We start from the raw sequence: 10051 nt of genomic DNA on the forward strand, positions 1-10051 counted from the left end.
GAACATCGTAGGGATAAGAATTGAAGTAAGGTCAACAAGGAGGTTAAAGATAGAGTTTCACAAGTTACGTGTGTCAACCTAAAGGAGGAGCATGATGAAGCGAGAAAGAGAGGTACGAACGGTAACACTCATGGCCAAAGAAGAAGGGGATTAGACAAAAAGGAAGCGCCAAGTACTCGAATCCCAAATAACAACATCAGCCTAAACGGTTCCGAAAACTTCCCAACAATAAAACTTATGACCAAAACACTCCCAAAGATTTCCTCAAATTACTTATGTTACTCCATCTTATTCTATTCCATGAAACAAGGTACTCCACAATAAGTGTGATCTCATCACTCTAAATCCTCAAACATCCACAAACAACATCCACAACATCATGGTCAGCGATCCAACAAAGCTATACTCGTATCCAAAGTGATCATGAAAGCCAATCAAAAACTCGACTTACTTAGTCAATTCTACATCCTCAAATCCACCATTCAATTTCATCCACCTTAGGTCAAGTAGTAAACACTAGTATCTCAAACATAAACAAAAGGCCAAGTTCTATAACCTTAGTAACCAATGCAACTCACACTTGACACACAAAATCCACCAATCAAATATACTCACTCTATCAAGGATCTAGGTATAAGAACCATCAAGTATGTCTCATCACACTATCTAAGTCTTTCCAACATCAAATCCTCTCAAAACCAGGATTAAGTGTCAAACACAAACAATCTCCTTAAAAGTCAAAATTTCCAACCAAGGTCAACATTCCTTAAAAGAAAGAGTACTATAAAAAGGCATAAAGGGAGGATTAGCGAGGAACGAAGGACAAGTTAAGGGTATAAGAGTAACTTCCAAAGTAAAACAGAAGAGAGTTTAGAAGAAGGATAAACATCAAGAGATAAAGAATAAGGCAAGGTACACAAAGAATGAGAAACATCTTCAAGGAAGTAGAAGCATACTTCAAAGGTTGAACAAATCTTCAATCCTCAGCAATAGGCGCCAAATTTTGATCACCACATTGGTAAGTTCACGGTCATTGATCCAAGGGGACAACAATTATTAAATGGCGATCAACAAACATGTTAGAACCTAGCAAAGAGCAAGCACACTACAGACTACCACCTTAGGTCCTTAAGTATACCCATCTCTCATTCATTATTCAAGGTCAAGTTCAAAGTTAAATTTGGGGTACACGTGTGTGCGTCGCGAGCAACATATGCTCTGATACCAACTGTGACACCCCGCGATAAAGCGGAAAATATAACAAATAAATTAAAGCGGAATTTTATGAGATTTTAAAAACTTTTAGATTACTAGTTAAATACTAACACGCGGGTGCCAAAATGAAATGAAACAAATACAATAATAGACAAAATTAGGTTATTACAACCCAACTCTAGAAGGCGGGGAAAAGATATCCCACTAATAAACATATAAAGGGTTTCTAAATTAGAAACTAAGGTCCAAGGGTTTAGTTCTCGCTAGCCCACACGTCTTCCCCACGTTAGCATCTTCACAACCTGTCATTCATGTAAACATGAATGCCACAGTCAGTGGGAAGTAACTCAAGGTTTCCCAGCCACAAAATGTCGAAACGAACATAACAAAGAACATAAATAAACAATCATATTAGATAAGACATGAGTGAATCTAATCATAACTAAACATGGGATTATACGTGTTTAAACCAACAAGAGTAAAAGAAATGATGGAATAAACAAGTAAGGCATAAGCAACAATAAATAAATGGAAAAGAAGGACAAGGAAACCGACACGGCCACTTAGCCACGAGCACGTATTTCAAGGAGATATGACCAAAGTAACCATCAAAATAATGCAAGACATTTACTACTCTTAGACTATAATTTCCCCGGATAGGACTACGATAATGATATGGTCCTAGTCTAAATCTGCAGATTCTCGGGTGTACATCCCGATTCGACGTGCGCCAGCACAGCATGCACCCAAGACTCGACTACTAAGGAGACCGAGTACCTCAATCGCCAGAACAGCACGAAAGTGGCGGAAAGACTAAGATAAGACCCACTTGCCAGAACAGCACAAGTGGCCAAAAGCGTACTTGCCGAAACAAAGACAAGTAGGCCAAAACCGTACTTGCCAGAATAGCACAAGTAGGTTAAACCCGTGCTTGCCAGAACAGCACAAGTAGGGCAAAAAATGTATGTCAAGCACATACGATGGTAATATGGCATTTCTACAAAAATATGACTCTTACAAGTAATTATTTATAATAAATAATTCATGCTTATATTAATAAATATATTTCACTTTATAAATTAACATGCCGGAAAAATATAGCAAGCGATAATGAATAATTTACGTTAAGTGGCATTTACGGAGTAACATGTGATCAACTCAAGGGACTCATTTATGAGCCCAAAACACAAACTATATATGACCCATTAAATGAAATATATTAAGTCTAATACTATAATCATGTGAAGCCCAACACTTAAGGTATAATGAGTCCATTTAAAACAATAAGGTGAGCCCAAAACTAAGGAGTAGTGAGCCCAACCATTAAGCAAGGGTGAGCCCAATGACTAAATAATGAGTCCAACAAGGTAAACACGAAAAATAACGATATTTAACGAGTCACGTTATAAAATTCGAGACGGAAATTTAAACAACTTGAATGAATCAAATTGGCGCCAAAAGCACCCGTATTAAACGTGGCCCATTAACATAAGGTTTATTTACACAAGCCCAATACATAAATCAAATGAACCCGACAACAAAATCAAGTGAGCCCACAAAATAAATATGTGACGATATTAACGGACTGCGCTCTATAAATTATGAGACGGAAATTAACCAATTCAAATGAACCAAAATTTTGCCAGGGACAAACGATAACTACGACCCAAAGGGAGCCTTTTTGGAAATCCCTCCATGCCACAACAAACACCCACAACCAGCCCGGGTCAGTCCATGAATGGCCTGTAAACAGACCACCCACGCACCCGCTCATGACTGCAAAATAGTCGGCTCAACCAAACAGTCAGTCCATATACAAGTGACGATATTGACATGTGGAGGACAAGCGCGGAAACAGTTCGAAAGGCATATTTGGTCCATCCAAAAACAGTCCTATAGTCACGGTATAACCCACATTCACCCTGTTTTCAATTCAGTTTTTAGGACACAACTAAGAACGGGTTGGGGCGAGGATGAGCGAACTTGAGACATGAATAAGACCCTCATTTACAGCTTAGATAAACTCAGGAAAACCAGCAGTACGAAAGCACAAATTACTCAGCACGAAGGCAAGCAGCTCTCCATTTTCGAACTCAACCGTATAAAACTGAGAGGTACGCAGTGAGACACAACGACCATGGAAGTTAACCATCAACACCCCAAATTTAACTACATACATGAGTAAGACCAAAGAACCAAACTTTATGACAAATAAAAGTGGAAATAGAGTATAAAGGGCGAAATATCGACTCATTGTCGAGTAACCTATCACCGTTACCTTTGCTCTCGAATTCTCGGGTGAAAACGTCCAAGGCACGAGCTTTACTTCAGTCTTCAACTAGAAGGAGGAAAAACGAGTAACATGGGTTACAAAACCGAGTGTGTAATAAGATGCCCATTTCGAAACTAAGTCAAAACATGAGCTTTCTTACCTAGAAATGAGGAGGAAGAAGAGAGGAAGAGAATGGCGTGAAAATTATGCATTTTGGTTGAGAGACGGAGGCGGGATCTATGGTTGAAGGTCGCGAAAATGGTGTGTACGGGCTCTGTGTTTGTTGTTGATGTTGATGCGTTTTTGCAGGTGAGATAAAAGAAGGAGAAGAAGAATAAAGAGGGGGTGGGGGTCACGGTCCTCAAACAACTACAATAAATAATAATAAAAATAATATCTAATAAAAGTATATAATAATAATAATAATAATAATAATAATAATAATAATAATAATAATAATAATAATAATAATAATAATAATAATAATAATAATAATAATAATAATAATAATAATAATAATAATAATAATAATAATAATAATAATAATAATAATAATAATAATAATAATATTTTATAATAATAATAATAATAATAATAATAATAATAATAATATATAAAATGATATAAAATGATAATATAAAAGTAGAGTGAAAAAGGGTAGGTGAATGTGTTGTTGGTTTTTGGTTGGTCCGGATTAAAGTAGGTACAAAATAAAATGTGACGGTCTAATGTTAGACGGAAATTAAGACGAAGATTATTATTATTACTGTCACTATTATTATCCGACCAAAAACACGTATATATATATATATATATATATATATATATATATATATATATATATATATATATATATATATATATATATATATATAGAGAGAGAGAGAGAGAGAGAGAGAGAGAGAGATTTTTGGATTTGATTTGGTGATTTTGGTTTCATGGTGAGTTGTGAGTTGGGGAATCTCAATAATTAGATTAAATTAGAGATGAGTGGCAAAAGATTAATCTTGGTTATCGTATAAAAGGCTTTGTTATTTAGTTTATTTTTTATTTTTCTAGTGCTACTCTTTTTTTTTTTTTTTTACTTTAATTTTTTATCTCATTTTTTTTACCTCGTGTTATTATGCTTTTTTTTACAACTTTGATTTTTTTTTCCTCTTATGTTTTTATCTAATTTTCTCATTATGTTACCTTTTTTTCTTTTTCTTTTTGTACCAAATTTTTTTTTGCTTGAATTTTTTTTCACTCTTATTTTTTTTTACCTCGTGTTATTATGCTGTTATTGTGATATTATTCCGGTGCCACTTATATTTTTGTACTACTTTGATTTTTTTTACTACTTTGATTTTTTTACTCTTTTTTACCGCATGTTATTGTCTTTATTATTAAGTCTTTGTGATGTTATTAGGTGCCAATTTGATTTTTTTACTACTTTTGATTTTTTTTACTTTTTTTTCTATCACGTGTTATTGTGCTGTTATTCTGGTGTTATTGTCATGTTATTCCGGTGTCACTTTGATTTTTTTTACTACTTTTGATTTTTTTTACTTTTTTTTACCACGTGTTATTGTGTTGTTATTCTGGTGTTATTGTGATGTTATTCCGGTGTCACTTTGATTTTTTACTACTTTGATTTTTTCTCTTTTTTTACTACGTGTTATTGTGCTGTTATTCTGGTTGTATTGTTATTCTGGTGTTATTGTGATGTTATTTCGGTGTCACTTTAATTTTTTTTACTACTATTGATTTTTTTTTTCTCTTTTTTTTCTCGTGTTATTGTGCTATTAATGAATTTGCCACCAAGCTATACTGCATGATTAAGAATGTATAGGCGAATCATACCTGAAACACAATAATGAATTTGCCACCCAGCTATACAAACAAATTGATGGGCATTACTCAAACCCAAGTTTCGTAGCTTAATGTAGAACTATGCCGGACTTATAAATTCTAACTCTCTTGTGCTGTGCTATCGTCAGACACCACATACTTGAATCTGCCGAGTAAAATGCATAAACTTTGGAGGCTATGACGGAATAAACAGAATGCACGTGTCGTCTGGCTTAGCTAGTAAAGGCATAAATGGTGGTACTCCTGTCTGAGATTCGGACCTTATCAGCATCAGAGTTACCCTTGTGGTCGTCTGTATACCAAAAGAAAGTAGTAAGAACGATAGATTGAATATTTTAACTATGTAGAATTTGACACTCGATTACAATTTTTAATCCATTTGAAGATGCGCTGTATACCAAAAAAAAAAAGTAGTAAGCCGTTGTTGCAACTGTCACATGCAATTGAACCCGAAACCCGCTGCTCCATTCATCACCAATCTGGGATGTCATCAACACAAGCACAACCTGATACGGAGTAGTACTAATCACTATCCAACTCAACACCAACAACAGCATGATCCATCATTGCTTCTCCTCCGGTCAAACCCGCTGCTCCATTGAAACCGAGTACAAATCAGGCCCGTCATCCCACACCACCATTGCTTCTCCAACACCACCATTGTTTCTGCAAAGCATGGAGAATCAAATTCTAGCTTAGTCGGGTTTGATGTCCAAGCTATCTCTGATCAACTTACATACATCCTCCGAGGTGAAACCAATCTCAAAATATTGAAGAAAAACAGAACAACTGCTGGCTTAAATCTCACATTCTTGGGCGAGGACATGGCTCCTGGAGTTAAAGTTGAACTTGAGCTAAACATGGGCAGGGGACTCATCATATCAGGTAAAACCGGAACTGCTCATCATCATAAAAGCGCTGCTTATGCAGCTAATCTGGAAGTGCGTCTCAGAGGAACAGATTATCCAGTAGAGACAGCTGAACACTTGTTTGCTGTAAATTTGCTGAAATAGAGACGAGAAATGGCAGCTGAACTCAACATTAAGCCACAATTCGAATAAAATAATCACATTTAGTTAAATTAAATGATTATATTATAACTTGCTAGAAGCAGCCATGGAAACCACGCCTCGAGGACCGCGTCGAGAGGAAGATAAACGCAGATGTGAGTCCGATTGAGTACAGAAACAACAGTAAAGAAACATTTGATCGAGTTCTCCGTCCTGATTTGCTTCATAATCTCAATTCCCTCGGAAATTTGATTACATCGTCTTGATTAGTACTAAGATGAGCGAAGAGCTTGACGGATCTGACCGTTGAGGAACAACTCGTCGGCGGTAGACATTCACTCACCGATTTATGGCGAGTTAGACGAGTCAACTCGGGGGGGAGAACTTGAACGAGGCAGCAGACGATGAAGCGTCGGAGGTTGTCGGAGCAATGGCGGACCTTTCGGTGGTGATGGCGTAGTGCATGGTCGGTTTTGAGAGAAACAACGTTGTTTGATGGGGTGGTTATGGTAATGGTGGTTTTGGAGTTTGGAGAGTGAGGTTAGCATCCATGGTGTTGGTCTAATGGATCATCTCACAAAAGCTTGATTACAGAAAACTTACCAGATGTCGATCTTTTTATGTTCTTTGTGTTGGTATAAGATCTCAGCCATCTATTTCTTTATCATCAATGGTTGAGATTTTTTTTCAACTCACCGTAGCAAGAAAAACTCACGAGATCCGATATATATATATATATATATATATATATATATATATATATATATATATATATATATATATATATATATAGTGTTAAGATCAGTGGTCTCCTCTACGTTTTAGTCATAAGTCTCTTGAGGACCATTAGATGGGAAAGATGAAGGGCAAGAGTTGAAAGCAAAAAAAAAGGAGATTAATTCTAATTAAACACTCTCCCTCTCTACTTTTACTAACCCACATTAATCAAACACTAATCTACTATATATAATTTATTTTTCCACTCACTTATCTCTCATTCACATAATTCATTTCTCCACCCTCTCTCAAAAACCCAAATAAATTCAAAACCCAAATAAATTCAAAACCCAAATAAATTCCTCACCAACCCAACCCCATCAACCACCGCCGCCTACTCTCACGGCCACCACCCACCCTCGTGGCCACTGCCACCCACCCCTACACGCCTTCTTTTAAATTCTAGATCATGCCAACCCCTATGTATTATGCACTCCACTTGTTCTCAAACCACACACAAAATCTAATCTTTTTACCACATGGACTTGCACACATCATACTTATATATCGCTCCATTCAGCCACAGCGAACATTTAACAAATTCCAAAGCCCTAAATTCTACCTGACAACAAACTATGCATCATCATTTCTTAATACAAATCATATGACTTGTTCACGAAAGCATTTGATATCTTTTGAAGGCATTTGCGCTTGGATAAGTCATACACAATCTCTTTAACATCGTCCAAAAAATCGCCAAAACCCTAAGAACAACATGATAAACCATCGAACAACCGGGCTTTGGTGTTTGTGTGTTTATTTAGTGCCGTTGAGGGGAGAAGGTGCGGTGATGGGTGGTCAGAGGTGGTGGCGACATGAGAGTGAGGGAAGACGTAGTAGATCTGAATTTTTGTCAAAATCAAAAATAAGATGTTTTACTTGTAAATAGTAGATCTGAGTTTTTGAAAGTCAAATTTTTGTTACCTTGTGTCTTACTTGTAAATTTGTCTTTAAATCACTTGTAAATTTGTCTTTTTTAAAAAAAAAGTGATGTAAACCACGAACAATAACAACACTAATAAGACGTTTCATCTCAAACCTTTTTTTTTGTTTTTTTGGCCTTCTCAGATCTAGGTGTTTCATTTTTTCCGTTTTCCAGATCTGATTTTTTTTTTCTTTTTTTTTTTTCGTTTTCGTGTATTTTTCTTTAGATGCTAAGTTTCTTAATGTAGATGATGGCGTTGTTGTGTTTTGTTACACCCGACGCGGTTTGGTTTATTGTTGGTGTTTTTTCATTATTTTTTGGTGTTTTTTTCATTATTAAAGATCCGAAGGTTAATGGTTTTTGTGGAGTGTTTTACAAAAATTCAAATTTATTTTGTGGTGTTTTGGGTTTTTTCTTTAATTAAAATTACACTTATATCCATTAAAATTACACATTTTCTCCATTAAAATTACCCATTTTAATTAAAATTACACATTTTCTCCATTAGAATTACATTTTTCTCCATTAAAATTACACTTTTCTCCATTAAAATTACACTTTTATTCATTAAAGTTCTATTATTAAAGTTACACTTTTCTCCATTAAAATTACACTTTTTTCTATTAGAATTACATTTTTTTTCTGTTAAAATTACATTTTTCGTGTTAAAATTACACTTTTTTTATTAAAATTACACTTTTTTCTGTTAGAATTACACTTCTTCCGCTAAAATTACACTTTTTTCCGTTAAAATTACACTTTTTTCGTTAGAATTACATTTTTTTCCGCTAAAATTACACTTTTTATCCTTGGAATTACACTTTTTTTGCTAGAATTACACTTTTTTTCATTAAAATTATACTTTTTTCTGCTAGAATAACTCTTTTTTCTGCTAAAATTACACTTTTTTCTGTTAGAATTACACTTTTTCTGCTAAAATTACACTTTTTATCCTTGGAATTACACTTTTTTTTTGCTATAATTACACTTTTTTCTGTTTAAATTATACTTTTTTCTGCTAGAATAACTCTTTTTTCTGCTAAAATTACACTTTTTTCTGTTAGAATTACACTTTTTCTGCTAAAATTACACTTTTTATCCTTGGAATTACACTTTTTTTGCTAGAATTACACTTTTTCTCGTTTAAATTATACTTTTTTTCTCGTTATAATAACACTTTTTTCGGCTAAAATTACACTTTTTCTGCTAAAATTACACTTTTTTTGTTGTTAGAATTACACTTTTTACATTAAAATTACACTTTTCCGCTAAAATTACACTTTTTGTTTTTTGTAAAAATTATACTTTTTCTCGCTAGAATAACACTTTTTCGGCTAAAATTACACTTTTCTCGCTAGAATTACACTTACTACTATTGGACTAATGTTACATTTTCCATGGACTTGGTCATATTCTCATATTCTCATTGGACTAATGTTACTCTCAATGGACTAAAATTACATTCTCGTGGATTTGAAATTATACTTTTCCGGACTAAAATTATACTTTTCGGACTAAAATTACATTCTCCTTGACTAAAAATAACAATCTCATTGATTGAAATTACACTTACGGACTAAAATAACACTTTTTGTCATTAAAATAACACTTGTAAAATGCTAAATTACAATAACTTGTGATAAAATGACAAAAATTCAAAATATTATTCGTTAAAATCACTCGGAAAAGATTGAAGTTAAACTTGTAAAACGCTAAATTCTCGAAAATATTCCTTAAAATTACACTTTTTGCTATTAGAATTACACTCGTAAAATCCTAAAATGTCGAAAACTTGTCTCGAAAAAAAAAACGAAAAAAATCGAAACAGGAAAAATGTTAACAAAATTTTCATAAACTTTGAAGTATAAGACAAAATATGGTGTTAATTGTGTATGATAATGAATTAGTGAATGTATTATTAAAACTAGAGAGAGAAGTGAATTAATTAGTGTTAAGTGTGTTTTTTGCTTTCAATCTCAACCTTCCACCATGCATGATCCA

General features: G+C 34.1%; 1 long non-coding RNA gene across 1 annotated transcript; it reads right to left on the minus strand.

Annotated features, from left to right (window-relative positions):
• Window positions 1-1322: 1322 nt before the first annotated feature.
• On the minus strand, window positions 1323-6961 carry LOC141653420 (uncharacterized). Its single transcript, XR_012547404.1, has 4 exons — window positions 5737-6961; window positions 5330-5630; window positions 3494-3553; window positions 1323-1517 (listed from the first exon to the last, which is right to left on the minus strand). It is a non-coding gene; the product is annotated as an uncharacterized LOC141653420 (long non-coding RNA).
• Between the last annotated feature and the right edge of the window lie 3090 nt (window positions 6962-10051).

The sequence above is a fragment of the Silene latifolia genome, chromosome 4 (assembly GCF_048544455.1).
Source record: "Silene latifolia isolate original U9 population chromosome 4, ASM4854445v1, whole genome shotgun sequence".
Taxonomy (NCBI): Eukaryota; Viridiplantae; Streptophyta; class Magnoliopsida; order Caryophyllales; family Caryophyllaceae; genus Silene; species Silene latifolia.